The sequence below is a fragment of the Dromiciops gliroides genome, chromosome 3 (assembly GCF_019393635.1).
Source record: "Dromiciops gliroides isolate mDroGli1 chromosome 3, mDroGli1.pri, whole genome shotgun sequence".
Lineage (NCBI taxonomy): Eukaryota > Metazoa > Chordata > Mammalia > Microbiotheria > Microbiotheriidae > Dromiciops > Dromiciops gliroides.
Window position 1 is genome coordinate 189,031,931 of NC_057863.1, and position 27,193 is coordinate 189,059,123.

General features: G+C 40.0%; 1 protein-coding gene across 5 annotated transcripts in view; it reads right to left on the reverse strand.

Annotated features, from left to right (window-relative positions):
• The window catches only part of LOC122749876 (interleukin-1 receptor type 1-like), a 40,125-nt gene extending 23,929 nt beyond the window's left edge, over positions 1–16,196 (reverse strand). The window contains exons 1-2 of one of the 5 annotated variants that reach the window (XM_043996438.1): positions 15,281–16,196; positions 759–839 (exon numbers count right to left, since the gene is read on the reverse strand). The gene's annotated coding sequence lies outside the window, so the exon portion shown is untranslated. Of the gene's footprint in view, positions 1–758; positions 840–14,953; positions 15,197–15,268 lie in introns of those variants that run through there. The other 4 variants (XM_043996435.1, XM_043996439.1, XM_043996437.1 and 1 more) reach the window with 4 other exon arrangements.
• Positions 16,197–27,193: the final 10,997 nt, after the last annotated feature.

The window sequence follows — 27,193 nt, forward strand, 5'->3', positions numbered from 1 at the left end:
ATAGAAAGGAAATGAGTCAAACAACTTTGGACTCACTCCACAAGGTTATTTGACTTGGGCCAAACATCTGAAATTTAGGTTGTATCAGGCTACACTGAACCTCCTCCGGTGGCTATGTACAGTTCTCTTCAGCTGCAACCACAGGGAATTCCAAGAATCTCAATGATATTCTTGCTACTTCGAAGACTCTAAAGGCAGGGCTTTCTGTTAGATAGATGGCTCATGATGCTTGGGAGACCCTGGGCTAATCCAAACCCCCCAAAATAACAAAGACAGCAGAAAGAATGGTGGCCCTGCAGTTTAAGGACCTGAATTGAAATTCAACCTAAGATGCTTGGGCAAGTCACTTAATCTTATAAGGCCTCAGTTTCCATATCTGAGAAATGAGCAGGTTGGACTGCATGGTATATAAGGGCTCCATCCAGTTCTCTATCAATGATCCTAGCACGTAGCAGGAGGGAAATGCAGAATCAATAGAGTCTTCTGGGTCTAAGGTCCATGAAGGATGGAATTTTCAATGACAAATAATCCTTCTTCCTAAGACCATTGCTAATGGGAACAGACTGGGTTGCTCTGATATTGACTAATATGCCAGAGTTGTAGTTGGAATAAGACTGCTTCAGAATGGCAAGAATTTGAAGAGCGAAAATAAAATGTTCTGGAGTATAATATGTCTCACTCCTTGACACCCAGAAGCAGGCCACAATGTACCCTCCCCAAGATGTCAACTATCTGCTTCAGGGATAGCTTTCCATTACCTAGTAGTTTCTGTGCTTGTTCCTATGCAACATGGTACAATTTGTTAGGTTCTGGTCACCAATCCTAAGGGTTATGTTTGTCTGAAAGAGAAACAATACATATGTGTGAATTTATCTCATGCAGTCAACAAACAAGTCAAGAAACCCAACTGTTCAGTTCTTCTTCATTATCCCAACAATGCTTTCAATTAATTCAAATTTACTGAAAATATTCAAATTCTTACCATGACATTTATAATAATGATTTTAATTGGACAGGGTTTACAGCTTGAAATCATAAATCCCAAAACACTGGTAATTATTGGGTTAATAAACAACACTCACACATGCAATGACATAAATTTACAAAATTCCAGATTTGGGAGCAGTATGCATGAAAGGGACAGTTAAAGCAATAAAAATAAAGGACCAGAAAGGGGGGAAAACTTTGAGAGAGACTAGGAGAGCCAAGGGCAGAACGCTGGGGATACACATATTGAGAGACCAGGAAAAGAATGATGGGCCAGTTAAGGAGGTAGAGAAAGAGCAATTAAGAGAGGTAATGTGTCAGTATCCAAAAAGAGATACAAAACAAAAAGTTAAAGGACCTACATGTACAAAAATATTTATGGCAACCCTTTTCTGATGCAAAGAATTCAAAATTGGGGAGATGCCCATCAATTGGGGAATGGCTGAAAATTGCGGGATGAGATTATGATGGAACAATGCTGTGCTGTAGGAAATGATGAGGTCTAAGAAAAACATGGACTTATATGACCTGATACAAAGTGAGATGTACTGTATGTAAAGTAAGAGCAATATTGTAAGATGATCAGCTGTGAATAACTTGGCTATTTCAAGCAGTACAGTGATCCAAGACAACTCTGAAGGAATTATGAAAAATTCGATCCATCTCCAGAGAAAGAACTGATGGCATCTGAACACAGACTGAAGCATATTTTTTTTTTAGTTTTTCGTTTGTTTTTTGCAGGCAATGGGGGTTAAGTGACTTGCCCAGGGTCACACAGCTAGTAAGTGTCAAGTGTCTGAGGCCGGATTTGAACTCAGGTACTCCTGAATTCAGGGCCGGTGCTTTAACCACTGAGCCATCTAACTGCCCCCCCCCCCTAGTTTTTTTTTAATATTTTTTAATCTGTTTTCTTTTACAACCTGAATAATGTAAAAATGTTTTGCATGACTACACATGTATAACTTATATTGAATTGCTTGCATTCTTAAGGGGGGAAGGGAGAAAGAGAATTTGGAACACAAAGTTTTTAAAATGGTCATTAAAATTGTTTTAAGTGTAAATGAGGGGAAATAAAATTCTAAAAGAGAAAAAAAAGAGAGAGGTAGTATGGAGATAATAAGGAAAGCTTGTTTTTTAAACTAAGGATGAAGAGAATATACAACAGATGAGAATGGTCAAAAAACACAGAGATGTCAAAGATCATAACTGACATACTGGTGACCTTTAAGAAAACAGTTTTACCAGAGTTGAATGAGGGAGGGAAATCCCTTTCCTATAGCACAAAATTAAGAAGGGAATGGGTGGTAAGAAGTGAAAACATTTAGTCTATCCAACTTTTTCTAGAAATTTGGCAATAAAAAGCTGAGAGGTAGGCACAGAGCTACAATGTGCATATCATATACATATACATATACATGATTGGAACACAGTTATGGGAGAACTATAGGGAACTCAGGGCAAAGGAAGAAATAAACTTCAGGGCCGGGCTGGATGCTATCAGGAAATCAGTATGGAGAGAGAACTGGAGACTAAATTTGATTCAGGATTAGACAAGAGAAAGGTAGGTCCCTAAAATGGAAAGGAGAGGTACAGAATGAGGATTGAGAAGACTTTATTGTCCCAGTTATAAGGAACAGCAACTCCTTGCCTACCTAGAGACCATATATCTGTCAATTTCACCCAAGCCATTTGTCCCAAATTTTCCAGGGCAGTCCCAATCTAAGGAAAATAATATACACATACTTAACAAGCAAAAGGAATATCCCTTTCTCAGATCATATGTCCTGATTTTTAGTTTAGAAAATACGGCTATCATAATTATTTGGAACAGAGCCCAAAACACGGAATTTAAATGAAGTTTGGGAGGCAAGGAAGTGTACAATACGTTTTAGAAAAATTTCCACCCAAAGTAGTGGCAATAGCCCTTAAAAGCAACAGTTATCAGGGCAGCTAGGTGGCACAGTAGATAAATCGCCGGCCCTGGATTCAGGAGGACCTGAGTTCAAATCCAGACACAGATAGATACTTGACACTTACTAGCTGTGTGATCCTGGACAAATCACTCAACCCTCATTGCCCCATCAAAAAAAAAGCAGCAATTATCTGAAACAAAATTCGTCTCTTCCAAATACTGACAAATAGATGAATTATTGCTTTGTTGGGGTCAGGAAAGACTTAAGATCATATAAGACTACCAGCAGTGAGGAAAACACCTGTCAGGGCTAGAATATTATTAGGAACTATGCCATTTCTAGAAAGGGAGAATAGCTTGGGTTGAGAAGGATGACTCTTCTCTAGGCTGACCTCATAGGGTAATGGAGGTAAAAGAAAGCTCAGAGGCCATCTCTGAGGATCACTCCAAACTGCCCCCCCAGGCTTGAGGATGGTAAGTGACTTGCCCAAGGTCACAGAGATATGGCCTTTGAACTTAGGTCCTTTAATGTCACAGCCAGCACCAGATTTCCTGATTATTGTATGTTGATTATGGGTGGGTGAGACCAGAACTAAGAGCTATGACAAGAGAAAGCATGCAACTGAAAAACAGGTTGTTATTAGTAAGTGGAAGGAACCAGGTGATAGCTGTCCAGACCTAATGCAGACTTCCAAAAACTAAAGCAGAAAAATCTGAGGAAAAAATTTAGTCTTTGTTCAAGTTCAGTCAGTAAGGAGTTGGGCTGAGCTACTATATAAACAAACATCAAATCAATCTGTTAATAGTTTTATTAACAGTTATATGTCATACAGTTGACAAAAAAAAATCTAGAGCACTTTGTTTCATTTTGACAAGAAGCAGCATTTCATCCATGAAGGGTTGTTTGAGATGGCCACCTGGAGTGTTAGATATGAATTAAACACAAGGTGGTGCTCTAAGTTCAGTGGATGTGAAAAAACCCATCCTGGTGGGTTGCTCTACCCAATAAATCAATCAATAAACATTCAAGTGCCTACTATGAGCCAGGCACTGTTGAGTGCTGAACGTACAAAAAGAAACAAAAGCCAGTCCTTGATCTCAAGGAATTTACAATCTGTCTAGAAAGTATACAAAGCTTCAACTATATACTACCTCATTCTTGGCACATGCATGAAACACCACTAATTTGTTGTTGGGTTATTTTTTTGTTTTGCTTTCCACTAACCTTGACTCTTCCCAGTGTTCTCCTAAGTATTCTATCTAGGGATAGGAATGACTCAAATGATAACTCATAAATCTCTCCTGGTTTGCCATCTTCCCATTGAGATTGTAATCTCCCTAAATCATAATGATCACTTCCTCATCTGTAGATCAGACATTTACTAAAGCAGAACTAAAATGAGCAAAGTACAGAATTAGAAGTCTAGAGTGACCTAGCTCTTGGGTAGAGTCTGAAATCTCAACTTACCCATCTAGTCTTTTGTATCTGGTTTTCCCAGGTATACCCAAAGATTTTATTGGTAATGAACTGCAACCCCTGACCCTCACCACCGTGTACACATATGTATTTTGGCCTAAAAGGGAAAAGGTATGAGATAGTGCCCACCTAAGTCCATTCCCTTTCCACCGTTAGCTGTTCCTGTTAAATGCAATTCAGTCCCTCATGAACTCTTTAATGTCTTTCCAGGAATCAGTTAGGCAATGTTATTTCTGGTTATCTCACGGGGGGGGGGGGGTCACTGGAGGCCATTCTAATGTAGTACTTTGAAGGGGGAAGGGGGGGAGAAGCACTATGCTTTATGAAAGAGGTGCCAGTGGGAGCCATTGAATGCTTATGAGGAAGAAACTGAGATGGTACCTGTGAGATAACCAAGAGCAATATAGTCAGACACCATCTCAGTCTCTTCCCATAGCTCCCTCTAGCACCTTTCTCATAAAGCATAGGGCTTTTCCTCCTCCCCAACCCCGCCCATCCCCTATTCCTACATTAGATGGACCTCAAGTATCCCAGTTCTATTATTCATCCAAAAGCCATCTCTGCCTAATTACCTATTCTTTCTGGCTCCTAAAGGAGCTTTCTCCTGAAGGATAAGCTACTTCAAACAGAGTTTACAGGTCCTATACAGGTAAAATTCAAGTCCTCATTGTTATGAATAACTGTGTGCCAGCAGAATATATTACAAACAATAATAGTGCCTTATGTCCCTGTCTTTTGTAATGAACAAACTTATAGGTCTGGAGTAAATTTACTAGTAAATTTATCATACAATCTCAATTGGTATAACAGGAGGATTTGGAGTAAAATTCAAGGAAGGTCGCGTTTTTAAAAGTATTATAGAAAGAAAGTAATGGTGTTGTCCTATGTTTCAAATACTTCAAAGATCCATAATTTCATCCACATGTATGCTTCCCTCACCGTGGCGGATTGTCTTGTTCCCACACCTTACCACCTGGTAGCTAACTGCCTGGTGATTAATCTCTCTTAAAAACTAGGCTGGTCCTTGGACAAAGATCATCATGCTCACAGCCTTTTCAGTTTAGTAGAAACTGCCATGTATTGCTTTCTTTGACCATAGTCTCTGAGAACCCAGCATTACTTTCACAACACAAGGTACCAAAGTAACAACTCTCATAGTAAAGAATATTTCTTTACATATTTTTCAGATAAAATACTTTTAAGAAAAGTATTATTTCAGTTGATAAATTATATAGCTATAATATATTAAGTTTGTCTTATTTTGTCATATTTTTATCTTATAAGACCTGAGTTCAAATACAGCTTCATACACTTAACCAAGTTGTGTTACTGTGGGTAAGTCATATAAACCCTGTCTGCCTCAGTTTCCTCATATGTGAAATGAGGAAAATAATAGCACCAACCCGTCAGGGTTGTTAAATGAGATATTCGTAAAACTAAAAGCAAACTTGCAATATCTGTAAACATGAAAGCACTAAATAGATGGTATTGTGATTATTGTTATTGTTATTATTAAATAGAAGGTGCCAGGCTATCCTGAACCATGCCTGCCTAATTTAATGTAATAAAGCAGAGAAGGTACTAGGTTTGGAGTCCAAGATCTGTGTTCAAATCCTGATTCTACCACTGTGGACACTGCCAAGACTCTTAAGTCTCAATCTCCTCATCAGTGAAATGTAGCTCATGAGATCATAGATATGAAATTTAGAGATCATAGAAGACATCCAGTCTATCTCCCTCATTTTACCAATAGGGAAACTGAGAACCAGAGATGTAAAATCATGGTCTCACAGGCAGCAAATGGCAGAGAGAAATTTAAGCCCAATCTTCAAAGTCCAAATCCTTTCCCACTACACCATGCCTATCTCAAAGCACAATTATATGGAAAATGCTTTGTAAACTTTAAAATGCTCTACACATATTACGAGTTTTAGTCAGAAGTCTAATATATGCATCATGGACATAATTTCCTAGCCTTACTGTTCTTTAGTTGTTTATTATTATTATTAATTACTCCATAAAAAAGCTATCAACTGTTAAGGGCCTAAAAATCACCTTTAAAAAGAACACTTTTAATAATAAAACCTCCAACATACTAATTTTATTAAAATTTCAGAATCTCATTAAATAATGACCTGCCACCCAATAGTACATGTGGATGATGTAAAAACTTATAGTTTTAAAACTTTTCGATGTTCTAATATAATTTTTCTTTAAAATTTTTGTTTTTCTTCAATTACGTGTAAATAAAACATTTTAAACTTTTTTCTTAATTTTGAGTTCCAAATTCTCTCTCTCTTCCCCCCTCCTTGAGAAGTAAAGCAGTTTGATATAGATTATACATGTGTCATAATTGAGTAGTTTTAGTCATGTCCAACTTTCCATGATCCCATTTGGAAGTGTCATGGCAAAGATACTGGAGTGGTTTGCCATTTCCTTCTCCAGCTCATTTTACACATGAGGAACTGAGGTGAACAAGGTTAAGTGATTTGTCCTAGATCACAGAGCTAGTAAATCTCTGGGACTCAATTTGAATGCAGGTCCTCCTGACTCCAGGCCCAAAACTTTGTCCACTGTACTACCTACCTGCCCCAATTATACATGTGCAATCATGCAAATCATATCCACATTAGCCATGTTGCAAAAGAAAACATAGACAAAAAAAGAATAATTTAAGAAGTTCTTAATGGTGTGCTAAAATCTGCATTCAGACTCTTTTTCTGGATTTTTTGCATTCAGGTTCTTTTTCTGGAGGTCATTCAGAATTGTCTTGGATCATTGTATTGCTGAGGCTTGCTAAGTCATTCACAGTCAATCAATACAATTTTTTTTTTTTTTGCGGGGCAATGGGGGTTAAGTGACTTGCCCAGGGTCACACAGCTAGTAAGTGTAAAGTGTCTGAGGCCGGATTTGAACTCAGGTACTCCTGAATCCAGGGCCAGTGCTTTATCCACTGCGCCACCTAGCCACCCCCAATACAATTATTTTTAATGAGAATTGTTAAAGGTCATTGTACAGTAGAAACATAAAATAAATTTCTGTCTAGCCTACTAATGATATCCCTCAACATGAATTCAATTCAATGGATAGAAAATCTGAATAATTGGAAACAACATATCCTATTCTCATCTACTATAAAAAAGTGCTTTTGAAGCATGTGACATTTCATTTACTAGAGCTCTTCCTTTGCTTCACTATCAGAAACACCATTTTTTCTCAAAAATCTCCATAACAGAAGTACAGTTCAGGCAAAGACAAAGAACAGCATGACTCCAGTCAGGAAGGCCTGAGTTTTTATCCCACTTCCAACACTTTACTGGCTGTGTGATCCCAGGCAAATCACTTAACCTCTCTGAGACTCAATAATTACTACTTCACAGATTTGTAATAAAGTTGAAAAGAGATAATATATACATAGATCATGGCAAATCTTAAAGCAGTATATGTGTTAATTAACATCTAAGCAGCAGAATCCCAATGTAATCTACCCCAGTAGGGAGAACCAGTGCACTCAGTAAAGCTGGAGGGAGGTGCTCAATCATGAAACCTAAAAAGCAACCATACTTTTTAATCATTGACATATCACTTCCCCCACCCCTCATCTCCCTAAAACTTGCCCTGGACTTGCTTTCAAAAAGATATGCATACCTTCAATTTAGAGCAGCCCTTCATTCACAGAAACACTGAATGAAGAAAGGGAGAAATGTTACATCTAGATTCCAATTCATTGTACTATGCTTCTGTGTCACTCTGTGTGAGTCATTCAGTAGGGAGAGTGGGAGTGAGAATCTCAAAGATCATAAGATCATGGATCAAAGATGGTTTGAGGGTTGGGGAGGGTAGGAGTGAACCAAAAACTTATAAAAATTTTATACCTCCCCATCTTATTGACATTGTGACAACTCAGTTGGAAGAGAAAAATGGGAATTGTACCATTAAATATGAAAATATGTCAATCCTCTATGATCTATTTGTTCTTCATAAAAGTCCTACTGCAACACTGCTTCAAAGCAGAACAGAGGCTGGTGAGAAGACTGGCACAAGTTTTGACAAGTTCTATCAAAATAAAAGGCTTTAAAGTATAATCCCACTGTACTTTACTACTCTGTCTACTGTCTGAAGACCAGCAAAGCTTAATGAAGAGAGATTATAATTCAATCAATCTATCAGCAACCATTTATTTATTTATTTATTTACCAAGGTGTTAACCAACAAGTTAGATATTCTGGCCATGGTAATCCATGAAACATACCAAAAAGACAAAATAGCTATTAATCATATGATTAATGACAGTCCATTCCTATATCAGTAATGAAGTGATACAAAATGGCACAGAGGGTGCCAAGGATTACACACAGTCATTGAGACAATGGATAAGCATAGGTTTAATGGCCAAACACTTCTTAAAGTGATCTCAAATATTTTTTTCAAGAAAAAGTAAAATTTTAAAGACAAGGTGAAAAGGTTCTCACAGTTAGGCAACCAAATATTTCCCAGAGTGGATCCTTGAAGGTTCTCTCCAATGTCTAAAATTTGATGACACTGTAGACACTTGGGAATACTGTTGCTGATTCGAATTCAATATTTCTAACTGACCACATTTTCACTGTCATTCTCTTTTACATCAAAGAACAACAGAAGATGAGTGGATATGTTAGGAAATTATGAGCTTTCAAGGTTTTCATGAATACACAGTCATATTAAACATAAAAAACAGAAATTTTTTCAAATGAATGAATGAAAATCTAACTTAATAACTACTGAAGAACTCCTTCAATAGATTCCATATTACTCAAGAACTATAAAATGATCTTGATGGTGACTGATAATGTTAGCACTCCACTTTCTAAATTATTCATAATTTGTTGTTTCAATTCTATAGCACAGAGAGATCATATAAACCTGAACCAAAACCCTCAAAGCCTAGGTTTCTTTGCTTAACAAACAAAAATTGTGTGATCAGGATTTTTCTCAAAGGGAATATGTTTTAAGTGGATATGAGCAAATAAAGAAAGGCTGTCATAGGACCAAATGCAATCTCTTCATTCAAGAAACCCCAAGAAAAAGAGAAAACAAAAGAAAACCAAGAGTTGAGGCCAAAACAGTCCAGGACACTCATCTAAACAAATTAGGCAAGGGCACATTGTTGCATCAAATGAGATATGGGAAATGACTTTGAAAAATAGGAAGCATGATACAAATATGAGCTATTACAACTATCAAGAAGGTCTAAATCATCCACCTCAACTCCAATCAAGTGATTAGCAGCTTGATGCAGTGGAAAAAAAACCAATCTAGGAGTTGGAAAAACTTGGGATTGAGTCCTATTCCTGACACATCCTGGCCCCAGCAAGTTCTATAACCTCTCAGTGCTAATACATTGTATATAGCAAGTGCTGATCTGCATTGGTAGAAAGGGATTCCTCACTGGCTGTTCTTTATGCCAGTGAAATTACATTCACTCTCCTACTTCCAAAAGTAGGAACCCAGGATTGGGACCTGGAAGAGACCTCAGGGATCAACTAATCCAATTCTCATATTCTCACAAGGAAACTAAGGCCCAGAAAGGTTTCATGATTTAGGTAGCTAGGTGGCACAATGGATAGAGTGTTGGTCCTAGAGTCAGGAAGGACTGAGTTCAAATCCAGCTTCAAACACACACTAGCTGTGTGATCCTGGGCAATTCACTTAGCCTTGGTTGCCTCAGTTTCCTCATCTGTAAAATGAGCTGGAAGAAGGAAATGGAAAATCACTCTAATATCTTTTTTTAATTTTATTTATTTATTTATTTTAGTTTTCAACATTTTTTTAGATAAGATTTCCAATTTCAAATTTTTCTCCCTCCCCCCCCTTAGACAGCAGGTAATCTGATATAGGTTATATATATATATATATAATAAAGATATATATATATATATAAAGATATATATAGGTATATATATAAACATTAAACATATTTCTGCATTAGTCATGTTATACAAGAAGAAACAGAGCAAAAAGGAAAAACCTCAAAAAAGAAAAACAACAGCACCAAAACCAAAAGAAATAGTATGGTCCAATCAATGTCCATATTCCACAGTTCCTTTTTTTTCTGGATTTGGAGAGCCTTTTCCATCATGAGTCCTTTGGAACTTTCTTGTTCCGATGGATTGATGAGAAGAATCTAGTCTATCACAGTTGATCAACACGTAATGTTGATGATACTGTGTACAATGTTCTCCTGGTTCTGCTCATCTCACTTATCATCAATTCATGCAAGTCCTTCCAAGTTTCTCTGAACTCCTCCTGCTCATTGTTTCTTACAGCACAATAGAATTTCATTACATTCATATATCACAACTTGTTCAGCCATTCCCCAATTGATGGGCATCCCCTCAATTTCCAATTCCTTACCACCACAAAAAGAACAGCTATAAATATTTTTGTACATGTGGGTCCTTTTCCCTTTTTTATGATCTCTTTGGGAAAAAGATCCAAAAGTGGTATTGCTGGTTCAAAGGGTATGCACAGCTTTATAGCCTTTTGGGCATAATTCCAAATTGCTCTCCAGAATGGCTGGATCAGTTCACAAGCTCCACCAACAATGCATTAGTGTTCCAATTTTTCCACAGTTTCTCCAACATTTATTATTTTCCTTTTTTGTCATTTTAGCCAATCTGATAAGTGTCAGGTGGTACCTCAGAGCTGTTTTAATTTGCATCCCTCTAATTAATAGTGATTTAAAGTATTTTTTCATATGGCAATAGATAGCTTTGATTTCTTCATCAGAAAACTTCCTATTCATATCCTTTGGCCATTTCTCAATTGGGGAATGACTTGGATTCTTATAAATTTGATTTAGTTCCCAATATATTTTAGAAATGAGGCCTTTATCAGAAGTACTGGCCATAAAAATTTTTCCCAGCTTTCTTCATCCCTTCTAATTTTGGATGCATTGCTTCTGTTTGTACAAAACCTTTTTAATGTAATTAAAATCATCCATTTTGCATTTCATAATATTCTCTATCTCTTGTTTGGTCATAAACTGTTCTCCTTTCCAATGATCTGAAAGGTAGACTATTCCTTCTTCTCCTCCCTCTAATATCTTTATCAAGAAAACTCCAAATGGAGCCATAAAGAATTGGACACAGGGGGCAGCTAGGTGGTACAGTGGATAAAGCACTGGCCCTGAATTCAGGAGGACCCGAGTTTAATTCCGGCCTCAGATGCTTGACACTTACTAGCTGTGTGACCCTGAGCAAGTCACTTAACCCTCATTGCCTCACAAAAAAAACAAACAAAAAGAATTGGACACAATTGAAAAATGACTCAACAACAACAAATAATAATCTATGTGATCAAGGCCTCAACTGAGGTGAGCCTTGTGAGTGGAGATTAAGGGATGAAACTGGGACAGTTTCAGATGTGTGAATATAGTCCCTTTTGGAAAAAGCTACCACTGAGACTTTTTTATCTCACTGATAAAGAAAGATGTACTAAAAGTCAGCATCTCTTCAAGTGATGTACCCCAAACTTTGCCAATCTGATGCAGTTTCTTCCTGGAGCCCTACAATTATGCCATGCTGCTGGAAATTGTGCATCAGCATATCTTTATCCTAATATGTATCTTCCAATGAAGTCCTATTATGCAATTATAATATGTGAGAATATAAGAATTGGATTAGTTGATCCCTGAGGTCTCTTCTAGGTCCCAATCATGGGTTCCTATGTTTGGGAGTAGGAGGATGAGTATAATTTCACTGGTATAGAGAACAGCCACCCAGTGAGGAACACCCAGTGACCCTGGGACCTCCAAAAGCATACAAACCATATCATGTTCTAGCAACTAGGAAAGGTTCAGAGGATCATACTGAATATGAAGCTTTTGTCTATCATCTGAAAACCAAGTCAGCTGGGCAGCAGAAGGGTGAGGAACTTTTTGGTCACAGCAACTCATGAAAACTGTCCCCTAAGTTGCAGCTGGGTTGAAATTGGAGTTGGTGGGAAGAAGAAGAATGAACATTTATTAAACACTTACTATGTACCAGGCATTGTGCTAAGAAGGACACTAGTGGCTTACTCTTCAATCATATATAATCTCAGTGCTTAAAGTATTGATGATGTGTCCTTTTCTAATATTCAGGTTGTCCAGGTAGAGCCACCAGGTCGAACTAATTGGACATCCTGATTTGCCCAGGTGTTGCTCAGTTGTTATGATGAGCACTACTACTCTGGTACCCTGACAACATCCCAACCCCTCAATGTAGTAATCATTTCTTATTCTATAATGTTAACTGCTACTTATAACTAGCAATGATGATGAAACTGCTTAAGATACCTGAGAGGCAACAAGGTCTGCAAAACCATGAGAAAGTTGTGTTATAATTTCCCTATATACCTTTATCTTAACAGTAATAAAGTTACAGGAAAGCAAATTTCAAATCTTAATTCCCTTGATTGACTCTAAGAGCATTAGCTTCTTCCCACTACCACAACCATCATTTTTGTCTGAACTTGTAAATCACAAGTGTATCCTTCAGTGTAGGAAGTGCCTAAAACTCACCTGCATTTAGAAACTTCCTCGATTGATATAAATAGGAAATTGTTGTTGTTTATTGTGTCTGATTCTTTGTGATCCCATCTGGGGTTTATTTGGCAAAGATACTAGAGTGCTTTACCTTTTCCTTCTCCAGCTCATCTTACAGATGAAGAGACAGGTAAACAAGGTTAGTTAAGTGACTTGTCCAGGGTCACACAGCTTGAAAGTCTCTGGAGGCCAGATTTGAACTCAGAAAGATGAGTCTTCTTGACTTCAGGCTCAGCCATCTAGCTGCCCCTTCAATTAGGAAAACTATTCTGTAACTTAATGGCTTTTGGAACTGTCTGAGGCACTGAAAGACTGAGTGACTTGCCCTAGGTCACAATGCTGGTATATGTGTCAGAGACCCAAGTCTGGGTTGCTCTCACAAGAGTATGGCCCTCTGGGCCAACTAGGTGGCACAGTGGATGAAGCACCTGCCCTGGATCTGAGTTCAAACCCAGCCTCAGACACTTGACACTTACTAGCTGTGTGATCCTGGGCAAATCGCTTGGCCCTCATTGCCCCCCCCCAAAAAAAAGTATGGCCTTCTGTTCATTATACCCTGTTCCCTCTCACTAGCATAAAGAACTTAAACCAGAGATACTAATTGGCACTAGACCTGTGATACTAATTAGTCTTAGACAGTTTCCTAGATACTGGGAGGATGTGACTTGCCCAGGGTCACATTTGCCTAAGAGGGGACGTAAGCCCAGGTTGTCTAGGCTCCCAGGCTAGCCTACCTGGCCATTTCACCTATGTTACATGGTTAATTTATAAGGTAGCTTTCCATTTGATGTTGTGCTTCTTCAAAATTAGAATCAACCAAATCTATCAATCTATTTGCTTCATCTGGCACAAGCACAGTCTTATGCACTGACTGAAGCCATAGGTGTGAGTTTCTTTGTGTCAGAACTTTCCTCTCAAAGCTCCTGGGTCTTCATCTGCTTCAGGCAATACCTTTGAGTAAAGCATTCTCAGGCACTCTCATAAGTCATTCTGATTTTTGTTATTAACCCCTTCAGAGGGAAAGAATAGAAGAAGGGCACATTAGACCACTCTTCTGACTGGTAACCTAAGTTGATTTCCAGTCCTTCCTTTTGAGAAAATTACCTCCACTACTGAGTGGAGTCCCTTCATCCATTTGAGGAAACATAGTGGAGGGGGGGAAATGGCATGAGCATCAGAAGAGACCTTTTTGAAATCCTATTTCTGAGCTGTGGTAACCATGAATAAGTCACCTCAACTCCCTAGATTTAGTTTCTTAATCTGGAAAATGAGGATAGCAATACCTATTCTGCAAGGATGTTATTAGGAGCTAACAGGATAATATATGTAAAATGTTATTAAAATGTCCCATCATTGGTGAGACAGACCTGCTGGGGTTTGACTCTCCCTCCAGGTTGAATATAATTTGAGTTAACACAAATAGGCTGATAAAATGAACTTAAAGCATTTTCTTTTAAAGTGTCCTACCACTACACTCTTTTTCAGAATTACCAGAAAATAAGAGAACTTTCCACTGCCCTTCACAAAGATAAACAGGTTAAATGTCAAGGGCCAACTAAGAGCAAACCTTTGGAGGTCCAAACCACAAAGTTAGTCAGTAGTATTTACTGAGCAAAATTCTAGTCCCAAACACTGAGCAACAGTACAGAAAGACGGGAGTTTGTCCAGAAACACAGGCCACAGAACCCTCCCTTTAGAGTCCAGATTACAAAAGAAACCAGTTATTCTGAACTGCAGTTGTAAAAATATTTTTAAATAAGACAAATTCATGAATCCCAGGCTAAGAACTCCTATAAATCATTTGGTGAATTTGCCTCTCTCTCTCTCTCTCTCTCTCTCTCTCTCTCTCTCTCTCTCTCCCTCCCTCCCTCCCTCCCTCCCGCTCTGTCTGTGTCTGTCTCTCTCTGCCGCTTTGTCTCTGCCCTTCTCTGTCTCTGTTCCTGTCTGTCTCTCTCAGTGTCTGTCTCTGTCCCTCTCATGAACATATATACACTCACGCACACACACATACCTGATTATCTAGCTCAGCTTCGACCGCATGTCACCCCAAAATCCGGAATAACTACTTGAGGTACCAATCACCAGCCCGACCACAAGCCTTCTGAGCCGGTGGACTAGACGGGGGTGCGCCGAAGAAGTTAGTGGAGGCAAGTGTCAAGCCCAAGTCTCTGACAGCACAATTTCAGACCAACCCTGAACTTAACCCCCAGCGTGCCCCGAGGAGTCACACCCACTCTCTGGTACAGCTACTTCTGGGGACAGCCAAAAGGGCCAGAGGGTGGAGGGGCGGCTGGGCTAGATCGCCAAGATGACTGACAGCGCCCACCTCTTCACTTGCCTGTGCCGTGCTGTGCTGCGGAGATTCCCTCCCTTTCCCGGCCCCCAGCTCCCTGGGGCGCGGCAAAGCCCTCCGCCGGTGAACCGCCGACTCTGATGTCTTGGAGCTCAGAACTGCTAACTGCACTTACACAGCTTGCCTCGGGAGAAACAGGGAAACCTCCGGCCTCTCGGGGCCTCCCGCTGCGCTCCGCGGATGCTCCCAGGGCCGCCGGGCCGCGGGTGCAGTGCGAATTTCCTCCCTATCCCTCTAAGGCGTCCAAAGCCAGTCCTGGGCAGCAGAGCTCTGCCATTTGGACTCTTCCATCTCGCTTCCTGCGCCCTCTTGGGGAGGCATGGATCGGCCGCACTAGCCAGGAGCTGGAGGATTTGGGAGGCTTGAAGTCGAGCTTCTCTTCAACAGGGCCTCCCCTTGTCTCCCAGCTCCCCGCATGGAGCTCCCTCCCACCCAGCCTGGCCACTGGCCTGTACTCCTCCCCTTGCTCGGCTGGAGGGGGGGAAGGCAGCAGCCCTCTCCTCCTCCGTCTGGACGGCTGGGAGGGCTGTCCAAACCCAGGATTAAACTCAGGGGCTAGAAATGTGGCACTGCTTCCTGCCTGGAAAGTTTCCTTTGGGAGCTCCTTTGAGCCTAGGGAAGGAATGAAAGTCCACTGGCCTGAAGCCGTGCCCTGGGGTCCCCCTCTGGAGCCAAGCTGTTCCCAAGTTCCTTAAGAACAAGGGAGTTTGAATGGGCAAGGAAGGAAGGCTGAAAAAGTTGGTGTCTTTGGCATCTTTTAGGGCCTTCTATACAAATCTCTGCGTCTTAGAGTCATGGATTTCAAAAAGGACGTTGGGAAGCCACCGATTCCACCCCCACTTTCCAAATGAAAGTGAGACAGAGAAAGGCACATTTAACAAATGAGCTCCCCACAGGCACACTGCAATTGTCCTGACTCTATCCAGTGTCTTATCCACTACACTAAACTGGCTCTCTCCTCCTCCTCCTCCTCCTCCTCCTCCTCCTCCTCCTCCTCCTCCTCCTCCTCCTCCTCCTCCTCCTCCTCCTCCTCCTCCTCCTCCTCCTCCTCCTCCTCCTCCTCCTCCTCCTCCTCCTCCTCCCCCTCCTCCTCCTCCCTCTCCTCCTTCTCCTCCCCCTCCTCCTCCTCCCCCTCCCCCTCCTCCCCCTCCTCCTCCTCCTCCTCCTCCTCCTCTTCCTCTTCCTCCTCCTCCTCCTGACTCTGAGATAAACATTATTTCCGGAGTCACAAGACTCAGACCTTTCAAGGTTCGCACCCATAGCAAATCAGACTGCCAAGACTCCAGAGATTGGATCCTCTGTCGGACTGCCAAAGACGTCCCCACCCCAGAATTCCAGTGTCCTCTGCTCAATATCTGTATATGGATTATGGCCATTCCAAGGTTTGTTTATATTCCAAACCTTCAAAAAATACACCTCCAAACTTAGTTTTATCCCGGGGATTATTTTGGAAGAGAGGAAAAGGAATCATAATTTCCTTGGTTTAGAGCTGAAAAGGACTTTAGAGGTGATCTAGTCCAACCTTTCATTTTACAGATGAAGAAACCCGAGTTGAGGGGCAACTAGGAGGAGCAGTGGATAGAGCACCGGCCCTGGAGTCAGGAGTACCTGAGTTCAAATCCGACCTCAGACACTTAACACTTACTAGCTGTGTGACCCTGGGCAAGTCACTTAACCCCAATTGCCTCACTAAAAAAAAAAAAAAAAGAAACCCGAGTTGAGTGACTCACTTAAGGTTAGGCAGGTGATAGATTTTAAACCAGGGACTCCAAACCCAGGATGAGGTTCATTGTGACCCAATGGTTACCTTTCTCAAGGAGTTTTAAGAGCAATAGCTTATGGCCTCAGTGTAAGAATTCTCTGAGCTTCAAAAAGATAGGCCCCTGTGGGCACAACACATTCAGAATCCAAAAAATCCAAATAAAAACAAAAAGCCTTGCTATTTTACAAATTTTGCAGAAGAGGAAATTGAGAGAAACAAGGGTTAAGTATCAGAATCCTACAGCTAGTATGTTTCTGAAACTGCATTTGAACTTGACACCAACTTACACACTCTATCCACTAAGCTGCCCATAACATAAGTTAAACAGGGATTCATTACAGGACATTGATTTACCAGCTTTAGCTAGAAAGGCATACATGCCTTTCCAAGAGAGAGAGGACTATGGCTTCCCTGTCCAGTTTTTCTGCTTTGCACTATCCACATCTGGAAATGCTAGCTTCTCATCAGTCAGACCTGCCCTTGTAATATCTGCACCAGAGAGAAAGCACAGCGACTTGTGGAGAGACTGGTATATACACTCACCAACTTTGTTAAACAGAAGATTTCTTCACAGAATTCATTCCTTGAAATATCATCCTAGTAAAGTCATTTAGTATATGACAAACTTATGGAATAATTTCATTGTTTCATACTTTGTTAAATAAATAATTTAAAATAAATAATAAATACATTTGATAAAATTGTTATTCCATAATTAAAAAAAAACCTTATGGCAAAAGTTTTTTTGTGTGTTTGATCATAAATGGAACTCAACTATATAACTTGTGACCTGAAAAGATTTTTTAAACTTGTGTTACCTATTTTTGTTGTTTTTTTATGGAACTTACTACTGATCTTCTCTAGAACCACAAGGTTCCTTGGAACAAATTTTAAAACCACTGCCCTAGATGGACTTCCTCCAACAGCCTAGCTCTTCTTATACATTTTCCATTCTCCTAACCTGAATTGAACCACTTTTTATTTCTATCATTAAACCTTCTTTATCTTCAAAACCATTTATTCATGACCTCCCATCCCCAAGCAGTTGTCTGACTCTCTATAATTGATTCTGCTTAATATATGCCATCTAGAAAGACCTAAACCAGTATTGTTGACGAGTCAGACAATCCTTAGCTATACTAAACACAGGAACTAGGAGTAACAAGTCATGGCATACTGTGAACAATTTATGTTTTCACAGGCATTAGAATGGGCCTTTCAAATTCTGTGCTCTGTTTGTAATCAATCAATCAAAGCTTTTAATAAGCACTCATTTTATAAAGAACATTGTAATGGGCATTGGTAGTACAAAGACAAAAAAATAGTCTGCCATCTCAAGAAGCATACACTCTATGGAACGAAACAAGGTCACGTAGAAGTGAATATGACCTATATGCAAAATTGTTGTTCTGTCATGTCCTACACTTTGTGAGCCCATTTGGGGTTTTCTTGGCAAAGATAAGGGAGTGGTTGGCCATTTCCTTCATTGGCTTATTTACAGATGAGGAAACTGAGGCAAACAGAGTTAAGTGACTTGCCCAGGGTCACACAGCTAGTAAGTATCTGAGGCCGGATTTGAACTCAGGAAGATGAGTCTTCCTGACTCCAGGCCTGACATTCTATCCAATGCACCACCTAGATGCCCTATGCAAAATTAAGTACAAAGTAATTTTGGTGGGGGGCACTAGCATTTAAGATGATCAGGAAAGGTAATATGGAAGATGTAGAAGTTATGGATAAATTCATGCAATAATTTTGATAATTGACTGAACTACTCTACACCTCAGTTTTTCCATCATTAAAATGAAATGTATTATTAATATGAAATCAATATGACAATTGCCAGATGCTGCTATACATTTGTAGAAATCAGGTGTCCCATTTGTCTTTAAAATGTGCCCTCTCCAGCTGGTGTTATTTTCCATTGTATCTACAAATATTGGAAAAAATGTCATCTGAAAAAAAAATAGACTTTTTATAGCTCCAAAAGGGAGAATTAGAGATTTTGGAAAAAGTTAAAGGGGGCACAGAAGAAGGAACTTCCTATCCAATAGTGAAATGGACTACTTCCCAGTAATATAGATCCTTTCACCAAAAGAATGTAGCAGATAGAGGAGGGACACATTACCAGGAAAAAGAGGGGTAGGATGCCAAGACCACCAGTTGTCCCTTAACAGGGAATGAGGTGTGTAAAGATTGGAAAAGGAGGAGGAGATTAGGTTATGAAGGGCTTCAAATTCCAAATAGGATTTTGTATTTGACCATAGGCGATAGGGAGCCACTGAAGTTTTTTGAGTGGGGCGGGGTACTGGGGAATGGAGGTGGCATGATCAGACCTATGCTTTAGGAAAATCACTTTGGTTGCTGAATGGCAGGTGAAGAAAGCCTACATTAGAATTGTGTCAGTGTCAGAGAGAGAAAGGGACATATGGGAGGTGACAAATAATATAGGAATAGAAGAACTCCTAGATTGTGAGTCTGAGGAACTGGAAGAATAGTGTTGTCCTCTACAGTAACAGAGAAGAGGGGGGGTGGGATTTTAGGGGGAAAGATAATTCGTTCCATTTTGGACATGTTTAGTTTAAGATGGCTACTGGAATTGTCTGAAAGACATTGAATATGCAAGAATAGAGATCAGCCGAGAGGGTGGGGCAGGATACAGAGATCTGAGACTCAGGAACATAGAGATGTTAATAAATCATTTGGAGGTGATGAGATCACTGAGTAAAGTAAAACTTAAAAACAAATTGCATATAATAAAGACTTGAAATTTCATATAAAATCCCCTTATATTTGTCTTTGTGTATGAACATGAAATAAACATGCCTGCTGGTATTTTTCAAGTTCATAACAATAAAATGTGTGTTTTTTTAAAGGACTAAGGGAATTGCCACTACATAGGAAAATGACAAATGTTCTGATTGTACAAAAAAGGGAAGAGGAAGAAGCTTTTGCAAGCTATACGCTGAAGATCTTGAGTTGATCTCTGAAAGAATTCTAGAATGCATTATTAAAGAGATGATTAGTGCATTTTAGGAAAATGAATTTTTGATCACTAAAAGGCAGCATGGATAGCTTCATCAAAAATAGATCATACCAGACCAATCTCATTTTTTTTTGACAGGTCTAGCAGCCATAAGTGAATCAGGACAATGAAGTAAATAGACTGTAACTAGATTTCAATAAAGCATTTGACAGTTTCATATGCTATCCTTTTGGATAAAATGAAAAGATATGGATTAGATGATAGCATTGTTAAGTGAATTAAAACTTGTTGAATGACTACATAAAAGAATAGACATAAATCAATCAAAGTCAACTTGGAGGTATTATAGTGGAAGGCCATTGGGACCTGTCCTTGATCCTGCTTTTTTTTTTTTTTAATATATTTAATCAATGGCTCATTTAAAGACATACAGGGCATCCTTACTTTATACAGATGACACAAAGCTGAAAGGGATCGCTAAAACATTGCATAGCCAAATCAAGATCCAAAAATATCTTACCTGTCTAGAATGATAAGTAGGATCGTGATGATGAAATATAATGTTGCAAACTTGGGGCTTAAGAAAAACAAATTCATGAGTATAAGATGTAGGAGGTATGACTAGTTTGTCTGAAAAAGACAACGATTTTAGTGGACTGCAAGCTGAGCCAGAAAAGCTAATATAATCTTGGATGCATTAAATGATGGTACCCTAAATGATAGTGTCACCAAACTACACCCTGGTTAGACCATCTGAGGAGTGCTGTGTTTATTTCTGAATGCCAAATTTTAGGAAGGGCATTGATAAATGGCAGAGAATACAGAACAGGGCAATAAAGATAGGAAAAGGCCTTGAGAGTATGTCATAGGAGGAAAAGTTGAAGGAACTGAGGAGGCTTAGCTTGAAGTAAAGAAAATTTAGAGGCCATGTGATGACTGTCTTTAAATATTTGAAAGGCTATAATATGGGAAAGGGATTAGACAGGTGCTGCTTAAATAAAAAAACCAGACTAGAGACAATGGGCAAACACTGCAAAAAGGCATATTTAAGCATGACATCCAAAAACATCTTAACTATTAGAGCTTTCCAAAAGTCAAATCTACCAGAAATGGTGGGCTTCCTTCCCCTTATTGGAGAGGCCAGATGAGTACTTGCTGGGTATGATGTGGTGTTGTATAAGGGAGTCATAATACGATCACTAATAACAATATAATTTATGTAATGCTTTAGTACTTTTTATATTTTGTGGATTGAATTTGATTCACAAATAATTCTGTAGGATGTTGTTAATATCCTTGTTTTAGAAATGAGGAAACTGAACTGAGAGAAATTAAGTGACTTAACAAGGGTCACTCAGGTAGTACAAATCTAAGTCAGGATATGAACTCAGGTCTTTCTGACTCCAAATTCTGCCCTCTATCCACTATGCAACCTAGAAGTCTAGTCTCCCTTAGGCATGTTCTGGAATAGATGGCTTTTAAGATCCCTCCCTTTCAATAGGAGAATCTGTTACTAGATTTCTAAGAGCTTTTCTATGTCATTCTCACTTTATACCCCAACTTACCCTTTCCAAAATACTTTTGAATCCATTGCCACTGGCCTCCATTGCTATTTTGCAAACAAAACATTCCATCTCCTCTGACTCCTTCCATTTTTGCTTGCCTGTAGACCCTGCCTAAAATCTCTGCCTCCTGGTATCCCTGGATTTCTAAATTCCCACCTTCTATAGGAAGCCTTTCTTCTTTGTAGTCATTTCAGTTTGTGTCCTACTCTCCATGACCCCATTTGGAGTTTTCTTGGCATACTGGAGGGGTTTGCCATTTCTTTTTCAAGCTCAGTTTATAAGTGAGGAAACTGAGACAGACAAGATTGAATGATTTGCCCAAGGTCACACAAGTAGTGTCTTCAGCCATATTTGAACTTGGGTCTCCCTGATTCCACCCAGCATTCTATCCACTGTGCCATCTAGCTGCCTTTCTTGATTCCCCATTAATTTTGGTGTCTTTCCTCCAGTGATTTATTTCTAATTTATCCTAATCTATATAGCTCATTTCTACATAATTATTTGTATGTTGTTTTCCCCATTAGACTATGAGCTACTTGAGAATAGAGATGGTCTTTTTTTACCTTTCTTTGTATCCCCAGTACTTAGCGCAGCGCCTCACACATAGTGGGTGTTTAATAACACTTTATTGCCTAACTCTTTGGAAGGATGAAAATAGCCCATATTCTTCTCAAGCTTCTCTAACATTCACAGTCTGACTTGTATTTGTAATATTTTTAAGTTTTATATTAAAACAAATGTTCCTGATTTCATTAAGAGGAAAAACAGCCCACACATTTTGCCCTTAGTATTACAATGTTGGCTCAAATTCAAGCCAGAGTTATGGCCAAATATGTGGGAGAAGGAAAAGCTTTGGAAAAATCACAGTCATACTCATTTTTTATATAAACTCAAAAAGCTCAAGAGTTCAGGAAAAGTTTCATCTAGGCTATTTGTATATGCATTTGCTTTATGCCAGAGTTATGGCCAAATATGTGGGAGAAGGAAAAGCTTTGGAAAAATCACAGTCATACTCATTTTTTATATAAACTCAAAAAGCTCAAGAGTTCAGGAAAAGTTTCATCTAGGCTATTTGTATATGCATTTGCTTTATTTTGAGTAAGAACAAGGGAACTAGGAATTATAGATCTGGATCTCAAAGTAGATTCATAGCTTTAGAAATATGAGGAACCTTAAAGATTGTCTAAATCTAAGCCCTTCATTTTACAGATGAGGAAACTCAAGCTGAGAGCAGTTACTGAATTACCTTTGGTTACACAGAACTAGTATTAAACCTGTGAAAATTTATTTTGATTTGGGGACCCTACCTTTAGGCTGAGATTAGAAAACCTTAGGCCCTCAGGGTCTCTTCTGTGTGGGAGGTGCTGGTGCCCCTCCCCCTCTGCTTCAGTTGAGCTAAAAAGCCCTGTGGGCTGTACAAGACCCCAGGTCAGACAGCTGTGGGGAGGGAGCCCCAGCTCCCTCCACCCTGAGCGGAGCTATCCCAGAGATGCCTGGCTCGTCCAGGCCTGGCTCTGGTGTAGCCTGTGCTGAGGCACGTGAGAATCGAGCGCACCACCCCCCTCCACCAGCCGCAGCCCTGGCTGGCAGATTAGCTTGGTCTGTGGGGGTGCAGGAAGCCCCGAGATTTGAATGGAGAGAAGAAAAGATATATATATAGACCTGGGAGTTAAACAGAGGGGGGCTACAAGGACGCAGGAGAAGGCTAAAGGACTAGGAGCAGAGAAGAGGAGGCCGTCAGATAAGACTGAGGGACACTGACAAGATTAGGAGAAAAGAGAGGCCTACAGGTTGTACATTTTATTTCCCCGTATTCTTAATTTTAAATAATATCTCATAAATAAACTCTGCTTTGATTATTTAGTTAAGAGGCTTCTTAATCCTTTGCTTATCAATTTTGGGAGTGGAACAGTGTGGTGGAACTTTCTTTTTTTTGTGTGTGAGGCAATTGGGGTTAAGTGACTTGCCTAGGGTCACACAGCTAGTAAGTGTTAAGTGTCTGAGGAGGGATTTGAACTCAGCTCCTCCTGAATCCAGGGCCGGTACTCTATCCACTGTGCCACCTAGCTGCCCCGTGGTGGAATTTTTTAAACGGCCCATGTTAAATTAATAGCAGTCAGATAGCCAGTTAGTCAAAAGTCCACAGATTAGTCCCCCCAAATTAGGCCTAGTTAATAAAATATTTCTACATTTGAATGGCGACCGCGGCAGGACTTATGGCCCAATTATAATTTCTCTAAGCTTATAATTTTTCATAAATCCAATAATATAATTTTTCAAGATTAGATTAGCTAGAGAATAATAATATATTTTTTTTTACAAACCCAAGGCCTCTGACTTTAAAACTAGCACACTTTCCACTGTATAAAATTTTTTTGTTTTTTTTTTTCATTTTGCTACCCAACCCAAATTGTATTTCTATTTTGTAGTAATTGAAGAAAAAGAAGATGTCAACAAAACAATTTTTCCCTCTTGGTTTTCTTGCCATTTTACTACATGGTTGGATTCTTTTAAAAATTATTTCCTTTGGGGTGGAGAATATGGCAAAGAAAAGTCAGGAAGTTGCCTGAGTTCTCCCAAATTCCCCTCCAAACTACTTTAAATAATGCTGCCAAAATTGTTTCTTTTTTAAGCTTGGTGCAAAGGGTATAATGGGAAGGGATTCAAGATGTGTAGGGAGACTTCCGGCGTGGAGCCAAGATGGTGGAGGAAAGTCAGTAAGCCCTGGAACTCACTACAAGATCACTTCAAAAAACATCCAAATAATGACATAGAATAATTCCTGGAGCAGCAAAATCTACAGAAGATTGTGCTAAGATCATTTTCCAAACAAGGACAGCTTGGAAGGTCAGAAGGAGGGAGCTGCTGTGCTGAGACAGAAGTGGAGCCCAACTCCACAATCACCCTGACATAGATCCAGTCCCAGGAAGGCCTAATCAGAGAAAGAGACCCCCAGAGCCTCTGAATTAGCTGCAATGCCAGTGTTGTCTGGAACTAAACTCACAATCTGGTGAGAGGGCTGAGCCCTTGACAGGGCGAAGAATACAGGGGTCTCTGCTGGTGCTAAGGCAGAAATTAGCTTTTTCAACTCCTGCTGGGAACCAGGAGGTAGGTTTCAGTAGCAGTGACCCAGGTGGGGCAGGGGCACAGGTTTGTTGGAGCTGACAACCACAGCACACAAAGCTGGTTGATTAGCATGTTGATCTGGTGTCATCTACAGACCAGGGAACAAGCCAGGTGAGTGGAGAACCTGTTCATCCTTAAATCCTGCCACCTGGGACCTCCAGAAGCTTGGGGTAGTGCAGCCTGGAAAATGTGCCCCACTTTAAGGAGGTAAAAGTCAAGTAAAAGAAAGGCAAAATTAGCAGACAGAGAAAGGTGAGAACCATAGAAAGTTTCTTTAGTGACAAGGAAGGTCAAGGTGCACCCTCAGAGGAGGATGGCAATATCAAGGCTTCCAAGAAAAATATGAATTGGTCTCAGGCCATAGAGGTGCTCAAAAAGGACTTTGAAGATAAAGTTAGAGAGGTAGACTAAAAAATGGAAAGAGAAATGAGGGTGATGAAGGAAAGACATGAGAAAAAAGTCAACAGCTTGAAAAGCCAAATGGAAAAGCTCTCTGATGAAAATCATTGCCTAAGAATTAAGACTGAATAAATAGAAGCCAATGACTTTGTGAGAAACCAAGACATATTAAAGCAAATCCAAATGAATAAAAAATAGAGGGCAATGTGAAATATCTTCTTGGAAAAACTGCTGACCTGGAAAATAGAGACAGGAGAGATAATTTGAAAATTATTGGTCTATCTGAAAACCATGATCAAGGAAAGAGCTTAGACATCATCTTCCAACATATTCTCAGGGAAAACTGCCCTGATATTCTAGAAGCAGAAGGAAAAACAGAAATTTAATGAATCCACCGATCACTTCCTGAAAGAAATTCCAAAAGGAAAACTCCCAAAAATATTATAGCCAAATTCCAGAGTTCCCAGGTCAAGGAGAAAATATTGCAAATTGCCAAAAAGAAAGAATTCAAGTACTGTGAAGACCCAGTAAGGATAGCACAAGATCTAGCAGCTTCTACATTAAAGGATTGATTAGAGGGTGTGGAAATTTATTTTGATTTGGGGACCCTACCTTTAGGCTGAGATTGGAAAGCCTTAGGCCCTCAGGGTCTCTCCCCCGCCTCCTCAGCTTCAGCTGAGTGAAAAAGCCCCGTGGGCTATACAAGACGCCAGGTCAGACAGCTGGGGGAAAAAAAAAAGCCCCCAGCTCCCTCCGACCTGAGCGGAGCTATCTGAAGGATCCTGGATGGCCTGTGCTGAGGCATAAGGCTCGAGAGCACCCCTCCCCCCACCAGCTGCAGCTCTGGCTGGTGGATTAGCTTGGTCTGTGGGGGCGAAGGAAGCCCTGAGATTTGAGTGGAGAGAAGAAAAGGTATATATAGAACTGGGAGTTAGATAGAAAAAGAAGGAAGGAGACTAGAGGGAGACGGAGTAGAAAAAGAAGGAGCGAGGACGGACTAAGGAAGGAGCGAGGACAGACTAGAGGATGGGCTGAGGACGGATAGATAGACAAGACTCAGGGATTCGGACGGACAAGAAGAGGTCAAGAGGCGGCTGAGGAGACAGCAAAGATTGGAGACTGGAGACGGGGCTACAAGGACACAGGAGAAGACGAGAAGGACTAGGAGCAGACAAAAGAGAGGCCGAAGAGCAAACTGACAGAGCAGACAGACAGAAGGTTACAGGCCTTAATACAAACCAGGGAAAGTGTAACATGCCCTGAGGCTGGAGGCGGCTAAGGCCCTTATTGTATTCAAGAAGTTCGAAGAGCAGCAGGTGGGAAAGAGACGCAGTAGAAAGAGACCGCAGGAAAACAGTCAGGTTGTACTTTATTTCCCTGTATTCCTAAATTGAAATAGTATCTCATAAATAAACTCTGCTTTGATTATTTGGTTAAGAGCCTTCTTAATCTTTGGTCTATCAGTTTGGGAGCAGTGTGGTGGAACTTTATAAACGGCCCATATTAAATTAACGAAGTCAGATAGCCAAATAGTCACAAGTCCCAGATTAGTCCTCCAGTCAGCTTTAGCCCCCCAAATTAGGCTAGTCATTTAAAATATTCCAACATTTTAATGGCGACCACGAAGGGACTTACGGCCCAATTATAATTTTTCTAAATTTATCATTTTTCATGTAATCATAATTTTTCATAAATCCAATTATATATAATTTTCCAGGATAGTTATAGTTATGAATAATTAATATTTTGTACAAGGGCATGGAATATGATATTCCAGAGGGAAAAGGAATTGGGATTACAACCAAGAATCATCTATCCAGAAAAACTGAATATAATCTTTCAGAGGAAAAATGGGACTTCAATGCAAAAGAGGGCTTTCAGCTATTCATGATGAAAAGACCTGAACAGAATGGAAAATTTTACTTTCGAATACAAGACCCTAGAGAACCATAAAAATTGGAGTTGGGGGACATGCCTGGGGTCCCACAGTGGGTGACTGTCTTGTGTCTGAGGCCAGATTGGGGCTGGGGTCCCAAGGGTCCTACATGGATGCTTTTTAT